Raw genomic sequence first — 21,377 nt, forward strand, 5'->3', positions numbered from 1 at the left:
TTCTCCTCGGACCAGGATGGTCCGAATGTCGTCGGTGGCTGTGATGAGTGCTATTTCGGTAACTGAATCCTGATTGAGTGTTGTTCAGTACGTGTTTTTGTTCGAGGTAATTTGTGAGTTGTTTATTGATGGTCTTCTCTATCACTCTGGCTGGGTAGGGGAAAAGGAAGATAGGACAGAAGTAGTTCAGTTGGCTCAGGTCAGTGGACAGCTTCTTGGGGTGGGCATTGACCGCTGCATGCTTCTAGCATTGTGAGAATGTGGCGTATGTGATGATTTTGTGGATGAGGGTGGAGCTGATGGGTGATGCTCTAAGGTTGTAGACGATGGGGGGGTGACACTGGTTCTGTTGGGGCTCGTGAGTAGATGGTCTGCATGATCCTCTGTGTATCTCTTCTGGTGAGAGGTCTATATTCTGTCAGGTGGCTCTCTGGTTTGATGATGGGCAAGTTTGTGATGAGATCGCGGGTGTCTAGTTGATGTGCAAAATTGCTGTAGATGTTTGCAATTTTGCTGTGGAAGAAGTTTGATAGGTTCACGCAGAGGTTTTGGGATGGGATGATGCTATTGACTGAGGGCAAGGGTGCAGTGAAGTCCTTGACGATCAATAAGATCTTCTTGCAGCTGTTGGAGCTCCCTTCCATGTGTTCAGCTAGCGCTCTTTTCTTGGTGTTTCTCAGCTGGTGGTGGTAGCATCTCAGTGCAGCCTTGTTGCTGGTTCTGTTGGTGCTTCGTAGCTATAACAGACACTTTGTGCTAAAGCAGAGCACTTGAGAGTATGAATCACTTATACATCTTGGAGACTCCTGTAATTCCCCCATTGCTCCTTCTTGCCTTTTCCCAAGGAATCTCAGGTTGTCATGCAGCTGGGCCTGATGTACTTTAATCACCTGAAAATGTTTCGGGTGCATTGTTGAAGGTTATCCAAACCTCAAGGGTGACTGTGCATTCTTTTTTTCCATGGCCTATGTGTCCAAAAGTCTAAAAAAAACAGGACGACCCTATGAAATAAGACCTTTTCCCTATGATTTGAACATGTCACCAGCTTCACATGGCAATGTATTTGCTGTCTCAGGTTGTCTCTTGTCTCCTAGAGCCGAGCCAGAACATGGAACCCAGCTATTACCATTAATTCTTGGCTTGTCCATGTCTAGTATTGCAGGATTATTTTAGCAGCCATTGTCAGAAAGCAAGCTAATGTGTTTAAAAATTGCACATACTCCTCTTCGTGCCTCAATATCAGAGTTTTCTATGTTGGTGAGTGTTGTCAATCCTGTTATTCTAAGCCCTAAGGTCACAAATGTTAAGTCCTATTTATGTGTTAGAGGAAGTCCTGGATTTTGTTTTTTAAAATCCAGTCACCGTAATATACACTCGTCCATCAATGTTCCCCCTGTTAAAATGCAGGCTTGCTAAGCATCCTGGAAAACACAAACTAGCCATGTCTCTTTCTGTGTCAGCTGCATTGCCAAGGCTCATGCTATGTATTTGCTAGTCCTTGCTTCATCAAGCTAGGGATAGAGACAGGGTGTGGCAATGTTTGTAGACGCCCCCCAATGACCTCCTTCTCAATGGATTCCCTCACTACCACCCTTTAGGAGTGCCCCTCGAGTCTCTATACCGACTCTCTCTCTCATGCACAAGTGTGTAAATCAGTGTATAGGAAAAGTTACATCAGACAAAGGACTACAAGGTGTAGGAGTCACATGTCATCCATACTGATAGAGGGTATACTTTAAGAGTTCTTGGTTTGGAGAAGCACAAACTCAGAATTTAAAATGTAACAGCATAGTTGGGGGTTGGTTTTACTAATAAGAATTGATTTCTACCAAAGTGAACCCTTTTTGCAACATTAGAATAAAAAAAACTAGAGGGAAAATCATAACGCTCTAATCAATACCTTGCACTTTGAATGCAGCTCTTTGGTGATAGTTAATAGGTCTCTGTTCTATATTAGGATTTAAACTTCTAAACTGCAAGTAACAAAAGGAGCTCTCTTACAGAAGCAGTATCGCACTGACCAATTTACATTATATACACTTTGTGATCTGCATGGTACACATGCTTTGCAGCAGGCATTTTAACCTCCTGGACTACTTAAGGATGAGTCAAACCTTCCACTAGACAAAACTCCGATCTCTCTGCAGCATTTCTATCAATCACCAGAGTTATCTTGACATTTTTATGGTTGCCTGAAAACTGCTGGAAGCAAGGAACTCGACAGCAGGTGCTTTTAAAACCATAATGTACTTGAAAACACAGCGCTCCCCAAAATCAGAGCCCGGTGCGGTGGCACCGATCGCACCGCCCTAGAGTCGGCCCTGGATAGAGGTGGGCAAGCCACTGCAAGCTCGAGCCTGATGCCCGGCTCTGGCCCAGCTCGCAGTCATCTTGGACACTCAAATCCAAAACGAGTTGAGTTTTTTTTTACTTCTGCCTGAAAACAGCATGAACGTTTGATGTTAAAAAGAAGCTAGAGCTCCCACTCTAGTGGCTGAATCCCAGCTTCCCAGCTTGCCCGAGCTCTGTGATCCTAGGCAAATATTTGATTTCACTGAGCCTCCTTTTTCTTTGTTAGCACATATCACATCACCCTTAAATGCATGTGTTGATAATGTGCAATGTACAAAAACCTCTTGTGTTTGTTTTAATGCACTATAATCTTGCACATCCATAAAAGGAAACTAGCTCACATACAGGGTACAGAAAATGACTAACAAGTCTCTTGATTAAATAATGACTTTTGTCATCAGAAATGGGCGCATGAATGTTTCCAAGTTCATGTTTAAAAACAATCACTTTTACTAACTTTCTTTGTGTGTTAAAGAAGTATACATTTTTGAATTTTGAAAGGACTATATATATTTTTTACATGACGTGCGATGCAGTATTAACATGTCAACTATTGTCAGGGCTCGTCTCGTGCACGGGCTCCTGGGGCCAGAGCCATCCCGTGGCTTGGCTATAACTTGACTCTCCTTGTTAATTTGTTGGCTCGCCCGCCTCTAGCTTGGAACCGCAGCGAACACCCGCAGGCGTGACACCAGATCGAATGAAGACCGCGAGCAGGCCGCCTAGAGTGACAGGTTTCTTCACAGGGATGAATTAGATACAAGACGAGTAACATTTAGTGAGTGTACTGTGGAGGTGGGCTAGCCAGAAAATTGGGAAAGCCAAGGGGTTGCTTGGCTCCGAGAGTCCGAATATGAGCCAAGCCAACAGTATGTTTGGCATGTAAATTGTGCAGCAAACCACATGTAAAAAGTGCCTAACACTCTTCAAATTAAAAAAAAGTGTATATCTTTAACTTGAAGGAGCATTTCACTTCAGTATGCGATCATTAAATTGAGAGATATTTAGTAGAATTCATCGTTTTTAAACATGAACTTAGAAACATTCATGCACACCCCCCTCACCCCTGAAAGTGATATAATTAGCGAAATTAGAGGTACGTACATCGTCATGTATGGTCTAGTTTGCTGTTATAAAGGAAACAACATTAACGCCTAGTAAAAGATATAGAAGTGATCTTTGTACAGCGCACATCTGGAGAGGATGCATTACCCCCTCATGGGTCCTCCCAGTCCTAACAACGTGAGGCAGTCCTGCCTCCACCCAGCCAATCACAACGCCAGTATGTTTAAACTACATAAGCCCCGCCCACCTACCGCCATGACTGTTTTTTTTCTGCTCCGACGGCGGTCGGAACGCTGGTGCTCCCGGTTCCTGTTTCCTGGTCTGGATTTTCTTCAGGATGGTGCTGTGAGTGTTTAAAATTGCAGTTCTATGTTTCTGCATTGTTTTCCTTGTTGTTTTATCGGCGCGGCCGCTCCGGTATTCCGGTCGACCGCGCTCCTGTTCTGGGGTCAGGGACGCTCCCCATCATGTGCTGGGCTGGGAGTTTTGTTGGTTTCCTGGCCCCGGGTCGTTCCGGCTCTGGGGCTCTCGTACAGCGTCCGGCCCCTGCGGCCATTCTCTTTTGACTATGGCTGTGGGTGGAGACTACAGGGCTGCCCTTTTTTTATTTCCTTTGCCTGTCTCACCTCTGCGTGATTGGGTGATTGGGGGCAGTATTTATTGGAGGTTACTGGGCACTTCCTTTGATTGTGTGGTGAGTTCCTGTTAGTTGGACCCTGGATTTCTCGTCATGAGTGAAGGGGCTTCTGCTCCTGTGCCGGCTAAGGCAATTTCAAAGCAGCATAATGTTCAGGATCTGCAGGAGGATGACGTCTTGCAGATTTCTAGTGCGGATTTACAGGACTTGATTAATTCTGCGGTCCTGTCTGCGCTGCTGGAGTCTGCAGCTAAGCGGGCTAAGGATGATGAGGAGGACATGGACAATTCCCCCAAGGGAAAGTGCATCCAGGGCAAGGTTTTTTCTGACATGCTGTTCCATATTCGAGAGCTGCTTGGGTTTGACCCTAAATCTCTGACTGAGGAGGGATTTTACGCTCAGTATAGCTCCTCTGTGGTGGATGACCTCCCCTTCCATGATGTCCTGAGAGATGTCCTCACAAAGGAGTGGCTTGAGGTGGATAAGCAGGGTATTTTGCGATTCCTGGGGAAGCGGTATCACCTGGCAGACTTTGATTCCCAGTTTCCTGCGATTCCAAAGGTTAATTCTCTTTTGTCCTCTATGGCTTCCGCCTCTTCTTCCTCTTTGTCCTCGGAGGAGGCTTCCCTGTCCGATCCGGTGTAGCGTAAGGTGGAGTCTGCTCTCAAGCGTTCTTACGCCGCTTCTCACTTTGGGGTGCGTGCTAGCACTTATGCGGCCTATGCTTCGCAGGTCCTGCTTAAGGATTTCGAGAAACTGCTTGACTGTCTTCAGGATCAGGGGGACCCTGCTCAAATGGAGGTCTTGGCACAATTCCTCTCGGATGTCACTTTTGATTCCTTGTGGGCTTTTTCCTCGGCTGCTGGGGCGGCGGTGGCTGGGAGGAGGTCTCTGTGGACAAAACCTTGGCGTCTTGAGGTTGCACAGAAGGCTTTGGTCCATAAACTGCCTTTTGAGGGTCCCCGTCTTTTTGGGGATGCTTTGAATACGATGGTGCATCGCTCTGCGGAGGAGAAGAAATTGTTGAAGCCTTTTCAGCCTGCTCCTAAGATAAGGTTTTTCTTCCAGAAGCAGGGGTTTCAAGGGGTTTTGTCCTCTCAGCCCTTTCGTGGTCGGGCCTGTGGTCGAGGGGCCGCGTTCCATAATAAGTCCCGGCCTCAGCAACAGCAGCAGCAACAGCCTTCCTCTGGTGCAGGACAGAGTGACTATGCCGCTGTGGGGGCTCGTCTCCGTTTGTTTCTGGACCGTTGGTCAGCTCTGATTTCCATCCAGTGGGTCTTGTCTGTCATCAGGTGGGGTTACCAGATTCCCTTCCGGGGCCTTCCCCATCTGGATTATTTTCAAGTTACCCCGTTGTCAAGAGACCCCATGCGGCGCACTGCCATGTTGTCCGGCATTGCCATGTTGTTACGGAAAGGGGCTGTGGTGCCGGTTCCTGTGGAGGAAGTAGGCCTGGGGTTCTATTTCTATCTGCTTCTGGTTCCAAAGCCCAATGGTACCTTCCGCCCCATATTGAATCTCCGTTCCTGAACAAATTGGTGCAGTTGGATCATTTTCGGATGGTCACGTTACAGTCCGTCATTCCCCTCATCCAGGAGGGCGATTTTTTGGCTTCCCTGGACTTAGAGGACGCTTATTTTCACGTTCCAGCCCATTCTGCCAGTCAGCAGAGGTTTGCTATCCATGGGAGGCATTTCCAGTTTCAGGTTCTGCCGTTTGGCCTCTCCACTGCTTCCAGGAATTTTACCAAGGTATTGGCTCCTGCTGTGGGGTTTTGCAACATTGGGGTTTCTCCGTGTTTCCCTATATTGATGATTATTTGGTCTCTGCTTCCTCTTTGCCTCAGGCTCTTCTGGCGGTGTAGGCTATGTTGTCCCTGTTCCAGGAGCTGGGGTTCAAAGTGAATCTGGCCAAGTCTCATCTGGATCCTGTTCAGAGACTTCAGTTCATCGGGGGTCTGTTCGACACCTCTCTGGGGGCGGTGTTTCTCCCCCCTGTTCGGATCCTTTCCCTGCAGACTCTGTTGCGGGATCTGTTGAGTCGTCCCTCTGCGCCGGCTCGTGTTTGGTTGCGGGTCCAGGGTTTGATGTCTGCGACTACTGCTGTGGTTCCTTGGGCTCGCCTCCATCTCAAGCCCTTGGTGACTCATCTGTTGGCTCGGTGGGACCCTTCCCGGGCGTATTAAGAGCCTCTGGTTCCTCTCTCTCCTGTTCTGGTTCGGGACTTGGACTGGTGGCTTTGCACTCCCAATCTGGAGAAGGGGGTGCGGTTTTGTCTTCCTCCTCCCCTTTTGTTGACGACGGATGCCAGTCTTTGGGGTTGGGGTGCCATTTTGGGGTCCTTGGAGGCCAAGGGTCGGTGGTCTCGGGGGGACGGCGCCCGTTCCTTGAACTGGTGGGAGTTGGCGGCCATCTGGGAGGCGGTGCAGTTCTTTCAGGTTCATCTCCTTGGGACGAATCTGTTGGTACGTACTGACAACCAGGTGGCTCGTTGTTACCTGAACCGTCAGGGGGGGACCAGGTGCGCGTCTCTGAACATGTTGGACTCCATGATTTGTGCTTGGGCGGAATCTCATCTGTTGGCCTCGAGGGCGGTTTACATTCCGGGACAGTTGAATTTTCATGCGCACGCTCTGAGCCGCAACCTTCCATCTTCTGTTCTGTACCATCTCTCTCTTCCTCTGTTCCAGTCCCTTTGCCTTCGGTTCGGGACTCCATGGATCGATCTTTTTGCATCTCCTCTCAACTCTCTCCTTCCCCGGTTTTGTTCAGAGGTACTGTGTCCTCAGGCTTAGGCGGTGGATGCTCTTTTGATTCCCTGGTCTTCGGGTCTTCTGTATGCATTCCCTCCCATTCCCCTCCTCCCGAGTTTGCTGCAGAAGATTTGGCGGTGAGAAGGTTTCGGTCCTGTTGATTGCTCATTTTTGGCCTCGCCGCCTTTGGTTTCCTCTCCTGTTGCGGCTGGCGGAGGGTCGGTTTGTCCGGCTTCCTTTGTGTCCGTCTCCTCTTCAGTTTCCGCTCTTGTCTCTGCCTTGTCTTCATTGTTTGCAGCTGACGGCTTGGCTCTTGAGTGGTTGATGTTGGAGTCTTTGGGCTGTTCGTCTGTGGTGGCTCGTGACATCCAGTTGTCTCGCCGCCCTTCGACCCTTAAGTGCTATGGTCGTCATTGGGGTTCTTTTGTTTCTTGGTGTTCTTCTCATGGGGTGGATCCTGTACTGGGGGTTCCAACTTCTGTGTTGGACTTTCTCCGAGATGGTTTTTTGAAAGGCCTTTCCCCTTCCACGTTGTCTGCTCAGTGGGCGGCTGTTCGTGCTTGTCGGGGTCCTGGGGCCTCCTTAGAGGGTGTTGCCCTTTTGGTTAGTCGGAGTTTTCGGCTTCGTCGGCCGGTCTCTCCTGTTCTCGTTACTTCTTGGGATTTACGTACTGTTTTGCGGGGTCTACAGTTGCCCCCTTTTGAGCCTTTGATGGAGGCAGATTTGTTGGGGCTGTCCGCTAAGGTGGCTTTCTTGTTGGCCATTACCTCAGCTCGCCGGTTGGGTGAGTTGGGTGCCTTGCTCATTTTGTTTCCTTATTTGGAGTTCCTTCCGGATCGGGTCATTTTACGGCTTGATCCGGATTTCCTGCCTAAGGTTTCTTCAAGTTTTCGTTAGCAGCAGGAGGTGATTCTTCCTGATTTGCCTGCTGAGGGGGATTCCCTTGTTCCCCCTTCCTTGGATGTTCGCAGGGCTCTCCAAATTTATCTCCAACGTTCCCTGGGGTTCCAGATTTCTCCTGCCCTGTTTGTCTCCTGTGGGGGTGTGGCTAAAGGGAAGAAGGTTTCCACTTCCACGATCAGTCGGTGGGTGTGTTTGGCCGTCTGCCAATCTTACAAGTCTTTGGCTTTGCCTCCTCCGTCTCATGTGCAGGGTCGTTCGACGCGTTCTGTGTCTGCTTCCTGGGCTGAGTCAGTGGGGGTCTCTATCCAGGAGATTTGTATGGCAGCCACTTGGCAGTCTCATCACACATTTGTGCAACATTATAGGCTTGATGTTTTACATGCCTCTGCTGACAGTTTTTCTGTTGGCGTCTTGAACGCTGTTGTTCATTGATCTTTTATTGATTAAAGTTTTGCACTCTGCATGGTTCCTGGTGTCCTGCGTTTTTTATTGGTTCTCTGCTTGTGAGTTCCTCACGTTGTTAGGACTGGGACGGGGAGGACCCATGAGGGGGTAATGTCTTGCTACTTACCGGTAATCTTCATTACCCCGATTAGGGTCCTCCACGTCCCAGTCCTCGACCCTCCCTCCCGCTGTGTTTGTGTCGGAGTCTTGTTGATAACAGGCATGGTGGTAGGTGGGCGGGGCTTATGTAGTTTAAACATACTGGCGTTGTGATTGGCTGGGTGAAGGCAGGACTGCCTCACGTTGTTAAGACTGGGACGGGGAGGACCCTAATTGGGTTAATGAAGATTACCAGTAAATAACAAGACATTTCAAGGTACTCTCAAATGTGATGATAAAAGAAAAGTTGGGTACAATGAAATAAACTAGTTTCCTATGTAGAGGTTGATTCACCAAAGTCCCAGGGGTAGCTTAAGTGACATCACACACCACTTGACCTTTATGTAGTCACAGGAAATGACATTTTAAGACATGTAACCCTGACTCAAAGGTCATACAATGACATTGACCCTACCTATGATAATATCGCAAGAATTAGCATTGATGCAATTCTATAATTACTGCATGAGTATTATCACAACACAAGTAAATGTATATTTTGGATATCCTCGATATTAAGGGGGCAACATGATATGCAAATGAATAATTTATCTGAATTGTAGTGGGTAAGTAGAGCAAATGAGTTTCCCCTCTTGTAGGGAGGGATTTCCTTCATAGGAAATAAATCTGGTCGAATAGTGCATTTTAATGCACATTTTTCAAATAAATTGCTAAAAAGCCGTAGGCTCTGAAAAGATACTCTTTAAATATTCAAGTCCTATCATGCTATGCAAAGTTTGTGAAACCTGATGTCCCTCATGAGTTGCCCCCATATGTCAAAAATTACCTCCATCGTCAGGGTCAGCATTTTGTCATGAATGCCCTTTAGCCCAAGCATTCCATACACTATGCCAGTACCCGACGTTTGCCAGTATTGACAACCATATACAATAGATGCCTGTTATGTCAAAAGTTACCGTTAGTATTTAATGGACAGCATTTTACCATGGATGCCAAGGATGTCCTGGAACGTGCTAGTGCCAGTATTTTGTCATGGGTGTCACCTATGCCAAGATTTCCCTCCAGTGTACCAGCGCCAGTATTTTTGCCACGAAAATTCCATATGCAAATATTACCTCCAATATACCAGTACCAGCATTTGCCATAAGAGCCCAAATTATTTTCAATGTGCCAGGTTCAACGGCAGACACGTACGCACAACACAATCTCAGTTACACTCACTCGCACACTTTCTCACTCATTTTCACTTCTAATCATTCATATTCTCTCACTCTCTTAGGCTCCTCTCTTATTCTCACTTATTTGCATTCTGATTCAATTCACTGTCTCGCTCACTCGCATTCCCTCTTAGTCACAATCATTCTCACTTTGTTTCATTAACTCTGATTCTTGTTCTCACTCAGTTCTGCTCACTCATTTACCTTCACACTCACACTTTCTAATACTCCCGCACACTCATTTGTATTCATCTCTTTCTCTTACTAACTCATATTCATTTACTGACACTCAATCTCGTTCGTTCTTACTCACCACCCATCTCACGCCCACCCTCTCACTTTCATTCACACATACATAGATCCTCAAACATGCAGACACACATGCTCAAACATACGCCTGGGGCCGTATTACGTATTGGCATTGTTTACGCCCAGCGCATCTTTGGAAAGGTGCGCCGGGCGCAAACAATGCCAATGTGCCCTGTTATGGTGAATGCTCTGCCCTGGGGGTAGCCGCGAACTCGCGATGCCCTGGGGGCAGCGCATACATGTGAAAACACGGAGCAGCTACTCTGTGGCACACCCCTATGCAAATGAGGGAACACCCTCTGTTGATAGCACTGCCGCTTTAAGTGCATCAGCGCTATCGGTATTATACAAGGGAACGCTCCCTTCTATAATACCAAAGTGCCCCACGGGTGCACAAAGCGGGCGCAAACACCTATTTCGCCCCCGGGGCACCTTATCTAATACGGCCCCTGCTGTCCCACACCAACACACTCTTATTTGCATGCATGCACACAACATATTTTTTAAAGTACTTAACCCCTTCTGTGCCACGCCCTTTCCCCCTCCTGTGCCGGGCGTTGTATTAGTGGGTGGGGTTCATGACGAGATAGTCTCGTCATGGGCACAGCGCGACCGTGCTCCATGACGAGACTATCTCGTCATGGGCACTGAAGAGGTTAATGATACTTACCTAAGCTGCCAGTGAAAGTCCTTTTCCACATCCTGGTGCTTCATCATTCATTGCACTATCAGTGAAAAATAAACTTTTATTAACTATCAGTCGATTTAAAATGAGCAGAAAACAAAGTTTCTGACCTGCCTTCTTAGCACCGATAGCACTGATTTTTAAAATGTGGATGGGGGAAAGCCAGGGGCCACAACTGTGACCCCTGGCGACCCCTAAAAGATGGACATGATTGCCAAGGATCTACAATTTAGACAAGTGGGGAAGCCCGAATAATCAGATTTCATGTTGGGCAACTGAACCACTAGATTACTCTCCCATTTTACAATGGAGGAGGCGGCAGAAACCATCTGAAGGATCGACTTTGTTTTTTTTTCTTCGTTTGGCGCAAAGATCCAAGAGGACCTCGAGCTGAGCCGGGCATCTGGTTTGCGCCTACGGTGTTACCTACTACAGGTATACTGTTCGAAGGACGTCACCAGACTGCTTCCTGGGGTTTATTTTGCGCCGTGTATAGACACACTCCCACTAGAATGCTTGTGTCTGCTTGTTTTTGCTTCAGGAGATTCAGCCCCCAGCGGCACAAGCCCTTTGACTGTCAGTTTACAATGCAGTTGCAATACAATTGTCTGCTGCTAGGGCAGGATCTGCATCCATATGTATAAGTAGTTCAAAATGCAAAATATTGTATTGTATTGTAATTGCATTTATATAGCGCTTACTACCCCTGACGAGGCGTCAAAGCGCTTTTTCTGCGTGTAGCACGCTACTTCGGAACCCATAAAGGATCAGTGTTGAATTAGTACAGTGAAATATGAAAGTAATTAAAGTGGTGGATAGGTTTAGTCAGTTACTTGGATTCAGAAGGCATATGGTTCATCTCCACAAAGCCTTTACTGTTAGGGAGTACTCTGATGAAATGAAGTGAGCAGAAAGCTCAGCTTGCAGGGATAACAGTAGGTCCATCATACCAATGTACAGACGCATTTTCCAAATTTAGCAATTTGTGCACATTTATAATGCCTACAGAATGAGCTAACGTAATATGCAAACACATGGAGAAGAATAAAAGCAAGGTTGGTGATATTATTTTGAATGTAAACAATGCACCCAAAAAGTATTTGCAACTTGAATATAAAGGAGGACGATTGCAGAGTGTTCTGCTAAAGTATTGTGCAATTTGTTTGCTATCAAAATAAAATATATATCAAAAATATGTGCAACTCGAAAAATGGGACAGAGGTTAGAGACAGTTTTAGAAAACTATAGTGCATTTTTGTAATCACAGGCTTAAATACAATTTCTCAAAAGCACGATCTAATCCACGTCAATTTTTTTGGGGGAAAAAACAAGATTCAGTGTAAAACCAATATGGACAGTATTACACCAAAAAGGGCCCCATTCTTTAAGAAAGTCATATAAGTGCTCTCACAGGTGGGTGATCAGTATTGGTTCAGATTTACGACTTTCAAGAATACACACAGGTTCACAGAAAGAGGGGGCTTCTAAGCAAACGTTTGTGAATTCCACTTTTGCAGGAACAAATATAGATCTATATATTTGCTCATGTGAAAATGGGCCAAGCAGGTGAAAATGCATGTGTCAAAACGTTTATTGCTTTTTTCTACATGAGGAAAATATGTCCCACCCCATGGAGAAGCTCAATTTCCACCAGGGAAAACGTTGTCTTCTTACCCTTGTCTGTATTATTTTTCTGACCTCTTCCATCATGGTAAAGGGTTTGTGAGAAGCTGGTGAATTCCCATAAACAGATGTTTCCGGGTGTGCTCAACCCCAGGGCGTTTCAGCCCTGGAACGACTACTTTCCATCTACTTCCAGCCCCTTTGAGTAGATTAGTTCACACGAAAGTTTTTAATGTGTATTAATCCTATTATGAGTGAAAAAACATTTTGTGCATATAAACCAAACTTGAATGTCTAGATAATATGTGACATTTTGACTCTGACAAGACTTTCCAGAGTTTTTATAGTTGTAAAATGTAAATGCCCAGTCATTGACATAGTACCTGGTATGTGGCCATAAGCATTTCAAGCAAGGTAGCTGTGTCACAGAGAGAGGAAGAGATATTCTCAAAATTCCACAATGCGGTCAGGTGAAGACTGTCCGACTGGAGCTATCTCTTTGATCCTCACTTGCCAACCTAGACAGTGGGCCACAAGTAGAATTTGACTTTATAACTTTATGTACAGTAACTTTTTTTTTTTTTATATCAAGAAAATGCTTGAAAATTTGCCAGCGCAATTCACAGTGCCCTTCCAGGGACACTAAATTAACAAGCATTGGCAAAATCAATAGGTCTGTCCTTGACTGACTGCCTTTTGGCTTTGTCAATGCTTCTTTTGTTTGATCATGAGAGTCCAAAACTTTATTCTTATGGAAGTGGTCAGGCCCTTATAAATCTAAAAAAATGGCTAAAAGCTAAAATACTTTTATAATCCTAAAAAGCACAGATTACAATAGTAGAATTGGCACTGAAGGGGAGTAATGTGGGTGGGGATGTGGACCTTATGAAAGGGCAGAATGCTGTCACTCACAATGAAATTAGCCAATCACTGAAGTAGCCTGACCCTTTGCCCTTGCTGTATGCTGTTGTTGCCAGAAGACAAATGAGGATGACACAGACTAGACCAATGAAGGAAGAGTGCCGTCTAAAAGTCCCTATAAATAACTATATTATGCATGCAATTGTAGTAAAATCAAAACTCTTTGGTTGACTCCAGACCTAAGAAAAGGGCAATGATATCCCCTGAATTCTACTATAATTAGAACGCCGGCATGATCAGAAAGCTAGCCTAAACCGAGCCCATTCACAGAGCATCTGCATATGCAGATCCTGTAAATATGCAAAGATTTCTAATAACTAGAGCCCCAGTATATCCAGAGCCTGAATAATCAGAAAGTTCTTGAACAGAGTCTTGTAAAAGGCCAAACCCTGACCTAATGTCAGCCATTGCATAATGAGAGTAGCTACTATCCTGTGATGGTTTCTTTCTCACTTCTTAAATTAACTCGTGTATTGTAAAAGACTTGTTAGTTATCTGTCAGTGGTGCAGACACCACTGTGGTTATTCTATGCTAGGTAAAAAAAATAATTATCATAGCTATGAAATAATGAGAATGCTGCCACAATTTGTCATTTTGATGCATGACACCAAATTAGACAATTTTCTTTTACAGGACAAGTAGATTTGTGGAGCCTCTAGCCATGTGGGCGCATAAATATTCTACAAAATTTCACACTGTGAAAGTGGGAGCTGTCCTTAAGGGACAGCTTCCACTTTGTGTATGTGGGCTGTGGCCATTGCGGGAGCAAAAAAAAAAGGTACAGAGGTGCCCACTTTGTGCTCCCTTGATATTAGTCACTGGATGCCTATTCTGTTTTTAAGTTTAGCCTGCACAGGACTTGTGCTGTGCTTGAAAAATCTATTGTTTTTAATATAAACTGAAAAGGTACTTACATCCCGCCACCTCTCGTTCCTGGCTTCTCATTGGTTCCTGTGGGTGACAACTATCTTTCCTCCATTTCTGTTCACTGTAGCATATTTTCCTGCATTTACCAATGCTTGTTCCTCGTCTGCTTCTCTTATCAGTTTCCTGCCACTGAAATACTGTTAACATCCACTTTGATGAAACCATATTTTCACAAAGCTTTGCCTTTTACTATTGCAGCACGTTAATATGACAACTTATCACCCAGAGAGATTAAGTGATTTGAATAGAATCACAGGAGGTTTCGCGGAGCCGCCGAAGCTCAAACTGGGATCCACAGCTCTCGAGTCAGCAGCTCTGGCCACTGCGCTACATCATCTTTACTCTCTGTTATCTGTCAAGGAGCTATCTTCTTCTCCCAGACGACGATTGATGCAGTTCTTTATTAATTATATAGGAGAAACTGATGCATTACCAATGCTTGTTTTGATTTCTTTAATGGACTAGGGTTGCAACATCAAACAAGAGTAGACGTTCAATGAATGCTAATGCAGGGATGGAGATAGGCCCTCCTTCACCGGTCTCCAACCTCGCACTCACAGCCTCTTCAGAAGAATTCGCAAACAGAAACCTTTCTCATTTGTATTAATGGGGCAGGATTCTGTGAATCCTATAAAATTTTCATTCTGAGCTGCAAAGATTTGCACATCCAACACAAAATGTATGTCTGGCCACAAAGCAGGGCCTCGTTTCATGCTTTGCGACCTGACCTTTGGTACATTGGGCTCTCAGTAGGATAGTAACAGTACACAAGCTACTACTAGAACATGCAATAATGGCTTCCTGAGCTTTTGTAGTCCTTTTAAATCTCGGCATCTTGATCCACAATCAGTCCAGAGCAGCAGCACAACAAGAAACTCATCTGCTGGGAGCAGCAAAGAACGTTTCAAATGGTAGCAGGTTTCATACCCTTGGATGGTTCTACTTTCTAAGACTTAGCTCAGAAACTTTGCTTCAAAGAGAAATTTACTAAAGGGGTACACATAAAATGTGCCTTTCTTGGCATAAACTGTCAGTATCCAATTGCCTCAAACGTTACCTGACCTCGGAATTTATGTAAAATCTAAATAAATAAATATTAAACCCATGCTATAAAAGTTCGAGGAGCCTGCCAATAAAAACATGGTGCGAAAAGGGTCAGAGGAAACACACCACAGCCAAATATAACACACATATAACGTGTATTTCTTGTGATGCTTTCTACTCCTGAAGGAGTTCTCATATTGTAATAGACTACACCGACCTCGTGCAGAGAATTGAAGTCTACCAGCATATAAATATAGGAGCAGATATACAAAGAGTTTACAATTCAGAAATGAATAGCAAAATCAATTGCAAATGGAAAACCAGCATTGACAAAGCCAATAGGTCTCACCTATGCCAGAGCTATTGGCTACTATTCAGCGTTGTTGCTGCTCAGCATGGCTAAATGTTAGTGGCATAGAGTAGAGTGGCATGGAGTGTTGTGTAGTGAAGTAGAGGGGTGTGTAGGGGCATTGAGTTGAGTGGAGGGCCATAGAGTGGAGGGCCATAGAGTGGAGTACCATAGAGTGGAGTGACATAGAGTGGAATATTTTGGAGTGGAGCATCGTAGAGCGGAGTGGCGTAGAGGGTCACCGAGGGGCGTAGAATGACGTGGCATAGAGTAGAGTGGAGTGAAGTAGAGTGGAGTGACGTAGAGTCAAGGTGCATAGAATTAAGTGGCTCAGCATAGTGAAGTAAAGTGGAGTGAAGTGGAGTGGCGTAGCATTGAGTGGAGGAAAGTGTCATAGAGCGGAATGGTGTAGCGTAGACTGGCACAGAGTAGAGTGGCATAGAGTGCCATAGAACGTTGTGGAGTGTCATAGAGTTGAGTGTCTTAGGACAAAGTGGTGTGGAGTAGAGTGGCTTAAAGCAAAGTGGCGTACAGTGTCGTTGAGTGGAGTGTCATAGAGTCGAATAGAGTGTATTTTCATGAAGTGGAGTAGAGTGGCGTGGTAGTGCGCTGTCATTACAGACAACACATTTTCAATTGAAATTACCATTACATTAGCACAGAAATACAACTTTATTGATAAAACTATACAGCGCACAAGCAATAATGTATGCATATGGCATCAATAGTGTATTGATTTATTCTAATCTTATTGAAATATTTGTTTCCACCACACATTAGAATTTCAAAAAAAGTGTTTTCATCAGGGCTTTTCTAATTCTGATATATTCTGAAATATTTGCACAGTTGATTTACATATATTTACATTTTGTTGTGGGCTACAAAAACACAACATATAGCCGGCCTCCAGCACACCCCCAGTACCCAGCATGAAGTCCGAGAAAGAAAAGTAAACACCAAGCTCCCTTGAAAGACAGAACCCGGCATTTGACCTCTGTCTTTGAATGCGTAGCAAGCATGACAAGATAAGAACTACATTTAAAGGCCTGTTTAAAGAAAGCAAGCACTCGTACAAGAATAAAGTAAAAAGGCTATACTCCACAGGAAGGACAAAGACATGTTGGACAGCCTAAAACAAATGAAGCCAGCACAATTATAAGTTACAAAACACAAAGTCAGTGGCAAGCAATGTGCAGGATGCATTCTCTGGAAAGCTTTCCGAATGTCCCCAAGATGTTTTTGCAAACCAGACGGCTTCAACCTAAAAAGCTAATAGGGATGCATTAAGGCAACAGAACCATACAGTCTTAACATTTTCATAGCTTTAGGATTTTCGTTTCTCTTAAAATTGCGAGGAGATGTGGACTTGCCACTAGAGCTGCCAACTTTGGAACAGGGGAACCAGGTTCGAGCCCTGGCATCGGCTCAACATCCTGTGATTCTGGGCAAATCACTTAATCTCTCCATACCTAAAAAAATAATGAATCTGATTTTTTGTTATGTAATCTGGAACTTGTGTAGCATGCTCTAATTCCCTTGGGCCAAGTTTGCGCTTTATAAACAGCAAAATAAATTGTAAATGCATGCAAAAAGCAACTTGCAATAAAATAGTTCGCAAATTCTGAAAAGTTAAAGAAAAGTAAAGTGAAAAATTTGCCAGTATCTTGCACTGCTGGCCATAAGATGCACAAATTGAAGGGCACTACCACGATGCAGCAAATACCTTCTCAATGGCAGCTCTGTTTGCAAGGTGTAATGAATGTACATTTTGGAAGCACAGGACGGAAGAGGACTTGAAGGTAAATGTCTTCACTTGTCTATACCGTGAGGTGGCATCAAATTGCTGCCATCAAATCAGCAGATAGACCATCCTACATCCCCTAGAAGTGCTCAATTTATTGGTGGGCCAAAGTATGATGCTCTTGGGCCTTGTCATCCTATATTCAGCTTTTGTGTTCTCTGCACCTCCTGTCACCTGACATCTGTCAATCAACAGTAGCCATTCCTATGGAAATAGATGTTATTGGTGTGTGGCCTGCTGTTTTTGCTCTTACCATCTAGGGCTCGATTCTTTAACAGATATAAAACTGCACTCACAGGTGTACTTGAGTGTAGATCCGCCATTTTTAGGAAACCATCAGGGTTTCCCAAAGCACTCCTGGAAATGTTTTATGAATTTCCAATTGATGTTCATATAAAAGGCGCTTCCGCAAGTTTCATCGAGAGGGGATGTCCTGATGTGTTAGGATCAAAATGTGTCGATCATCTTTATCAAGCAGATGGAAGTTACCCTCTGTATGAGGTAGAGAGCGATAAATAATGTATGTCAAAGGTGTCATGCCTAAGTATGGCACACATGTCAGTGCTGCAATGGATACATGCCTTGTCTCATGACTCATGCTGGCACCTAGCCTTGTTCTCCTTTTTACATCATGTGACGTATACTCTGCTACCCAGTAGCTCTTGATCGTCCTGACTGCATTCAACTTTGCATATTTGCAGAATCAGGACCAACTGGAACAAATAGCGATGTGACATTCGCTTCACCCTAGATCGAATCCTTTTTCCTTTATCCCAAACCTATGGTGGTACCCAACTTGCTAAACTGATGTAAAGGGCTCCCTATGAAAGCAAATATGAAGGGCTGCAAGGCTGTAATGAGTGGGTCTAAGGGTGGAGAGATCTTAGAAGCTCTATACAAGGGGGCTCAGAAGAAACAGACATGCTCTCAGCACCGGCTCAGTCAGAGCCACCCAGTTGGGGGCAGAGAGACCACCATTTTGAGGTTGGGCATGAAGCATCACTCATCACTATAGCAGTCTAGGAGCTCCTTTGTGCTTCCAATCATCTGCATTGGATTTCCCTACTGACCTGCTCCTGTGTCTGCCAGGACAGTGGTGCTTGTGTCAGTCAATGTCCACAATGGACTGTGCTTGAAGACACCGGGCCTGGGGTGGCTTGGTAGGGGTCCCAACCTAGGTCATCAGTAATGTGGGGCCCACGTGTGTTGCTCATCTCTCCCTGAGGGGGGCCCATTTAGGTGAGGAGAGTTGCCTGGGTCATTACCCCTGCACTGGCTGGATTAATGAAGGAAATGGAAGTGCTTCACCCTGGGTGCCATCGGAACTGTCTGCGTCGCTGGTGACTATCACATTATGGTCACCACTGGTTTGTGTAGATTGGGGTGTCAGTCACTGCCTCCAACCGTTTAATGGCCCTCCTATTTTCTGTGTAGACCATGAGTGGCCTATGTTGAGATACCTGTGACCAAAAACTATACATTTTGTTGGAAGGCTCTACCGCACTTGCTGTTCTCTCATTTGTGTTATTCATTGCAACGTATTGCTCTGAGGCATCTCCTCTAGATGTGGGCCACGGTTTGAGGGCTGCTGTTCTCACCAATTGACATCTGTGATAACCACTGTCCTGTAAACCTTCTGCTGTGAAACATAATTGAACAAGGACAGCTGGCTGCGACGATAGGTGTTGCCTCAAGCTGCGTAACTCGCTTTTGCGTGGATGCCTAATACTGAAGTCAAGAAGTGACAGTACTACCCGGCTCACCCTCCTTGGGCTCCAATCACAACCTCATGCACCACTCCTAGATGTCCAGGGGACTGAAGCTTGTGAACTTATGATGGCATTGGTTAATACATGTCTTTGTACCTTGGGGCGCTTGTGAGCTCTCACATTTGGATTCGCGAGGCAAGTCCTACACAAGCCTCTGACTAGAGATAAAAGCCCTTACAAAAGCGGAGTTTTGCAGAGTCCAACCCAGCAGAACCTCAGCAGCTATGCTTACAGCTCAGGATATGGCTGAGTCTGCTGCAGATTTCCACTCTGTTAGTAACCTGCTTGCTGACATAGACACCTAATCATTGAGAACAACAAGACACTAAGGAATAGTATGGACCTGTTAAATAAGAGCCTGAACCAAGACCTCTCAAAGGTGCTGAGGCAAACTACAGAGCTAGCATGAAGGTTGTTTGGCCTGGAGGACAGGTGGAGGAGGAGCAATGTGAACTTCTTGGGCCTATCGGAAGGGAGCAAGAGTGTACACATGGAACCCTATATAGAGGGACAATTCACCTAGTGTTTCCAGAGAGGCCAGAAATAGAAAATCTGGTCGTTATTGCATGCCACTCCAGGGGTCAAACCTCCTCCAGGTGGCGAGTTGCCCTGACTTCTCACCCGCTTCCAACCAAACTGCGTTCCTCTTAGCCCTTAAATCACCACTGACAACGTGCTTTGGTGCCTTAAAAGGTCGCAGTTTATTCAACATCACATGTTTATATTCATGGTCATATCAACTGTTCACTTAATGTCCATGCTACACATTTAGATTTCCTGGTCTTTGCACTTGTTTGCTCTCAGTATAGACCCAGCCTCCTCAATTTCTTCTCTTCTCTCTGTGAGGGGGGGAGTTGTGCCTTTCTTGGGCCCGCTGGCCCTCTTTATCCTCCCTTCGCCCCACCTGGCTCGCCCCTTGATTGGGGGGAGCTCGTGCTCACCCTGGGGGGTCCAATCCTGGTCGCCCCTTTTCTAGCGGGCATGTAAATGGGTGCGGGGAGGGGCGTCCCGCCTCCGGACTGCGTTTGAACCGGGCCCCCATCGGGCTTTGCCTTCCCGGCCCGGGTTACGTATCATCCACCAGGTCCTAATCTTAGGGCAGCAAGATATGGATCCTTTGATTTCAGAACAAGATTGACCTGCCGACATTGGTACCGACAGACAGTAATCTAAGCCCCTTGAGAAGATGTCATTAGACCTTGATTTCTCTTCAGAGACATCAGAGACATGTCAAGGATGTCATGAGATGAAGAAGCAGCGGAGGACCTGGGATTAAAGTAATCCATTGTGGGCAGGACACATTTTAGGGTAGCATTTCTGACTGGCCACCACACTTTGATAATCCAGTATAATCCCAGAGTAGCTATGATCTGAGGCACTCAATTGCTTAGTATCATAGTAAAATGGCTTCACTGAGGCTTAGTCTTTCTTTATCACCTTCCTCATTGCATGCCATTGATTTGCCGGGACCTGTTTCGACAGATTCCTGGTGACTGAGGCTAAGTCAGTTGCAAATGTTTTATTTGCCAGCCTGTGTTATTATTCAGCCCTCAAACTAGTATGCACCAGCTTCTACTGCATGCGCAGGTCCACAGATTTGCGACATATGAGGCAGTCCGCGCAGGTTGGGGTGATCCCAAATGGTGGTGAGGAGTTTGTGGATTTCTTGGGTTTTATTTGCTAGACTGGATGAGAGCCTTTTAAATGATCTATTATGGAAAACTCTAGCCGGACCAGCACTGCTGCTGATTCCATCGAGAAGTTTATGAAGTCATGTTGCCTTCACTGAGGGTCACAAGTTTAGGACACAGACTACTTTCTTTTGATGGGTAATTTTTAAAAGGTTAATAGGTTTGGGCCACAATTGCTTCCTCAAAATGCTCTTTGATTCTTTTTAAGTACATGATGGTCCTTCCCTTAAATTTTCTTTGGAAGATATGAAGGTGTTAGCATAAGGCAGAGATTGCTCATAGTTTAAAGGAATGCTAGTTAAATGAGCTACATTAGAAGTGGTGCCTGTGGAAAACAACTGAATAAGCAATACATTCTGTATAGACAACCACCTCTAGGGTATGTCTATACACTGCCCAGTCTGTATGCTGCTGCTGCATCTTGGGGTTTTGGGTTACACCATCAACATGTTTCCATCTCAGTTCTCTGGTGCCAGATCCAAGCCTTGGTTTGCTATTCTCCTCTTAGGCCCTCCTTATTCTGTAGCCGGTGATCCAGAATTGAGTCTAAACATGAGTTTGGATCTGAGGACCTTATTTTCTGTCCAGTGTTTATCACCGTTCAGGTGCAAACTTCTATATTTTTCCAAAGTGGATTACTTGGTTCGCGGTGACACCACAGTTTGTATCTGCACAAAATTTGTTGGTAAAATGTGGTGGAATTTCTGCTTGTTACAGTTTTTGCAGCTTGGCACAAGGGAAATACACACAGTATTCCCACGCTTAGG

General features: G+C 45.4%; 1 protein-coding gene across 2 annotated transcripts in view; it reads left to right on the plus strand.

Annotated features, from left to right (window-relative positions):
* Positions 1-21,377, plus strand: part of ITGA10 (integrin subunit alpha 10) — a 307,154-nt gene that overhangs the window by 43,056 nt on the left and 242,721 nt on the right. Inside the window, exon 1 of one of the 2 annotated variants that reach the window (XM_085637688.1) lies at positions 3,670-3,762. The exons of the other annotated variant lie outside the window; for it this stretch is intronic. The gene's annotated coding sequence lies outside the window, so the exon portion shown is untranslated. Of the gene's footprint in view, positions 1-3,669; positions 3,763-21,377 lie in introns of those variants that run through there. 2 annotated transcript variants of the gene reach the window in all.

The sequence above is a fragment of the Triturus cristatus genome, chromosome 12, assembly GCF_964204655.1.
Source record: "Triturus cristatus chromosome 12, aTriCri1.1, whole genome shotgun sequence".
Taxonomy (NCBI): domain Eukaryota; kingdom Metazoa; phylum Chordata; class Amphibia; order Caudata; family Salamandridae; genus Triturus; species Triturus cristatus.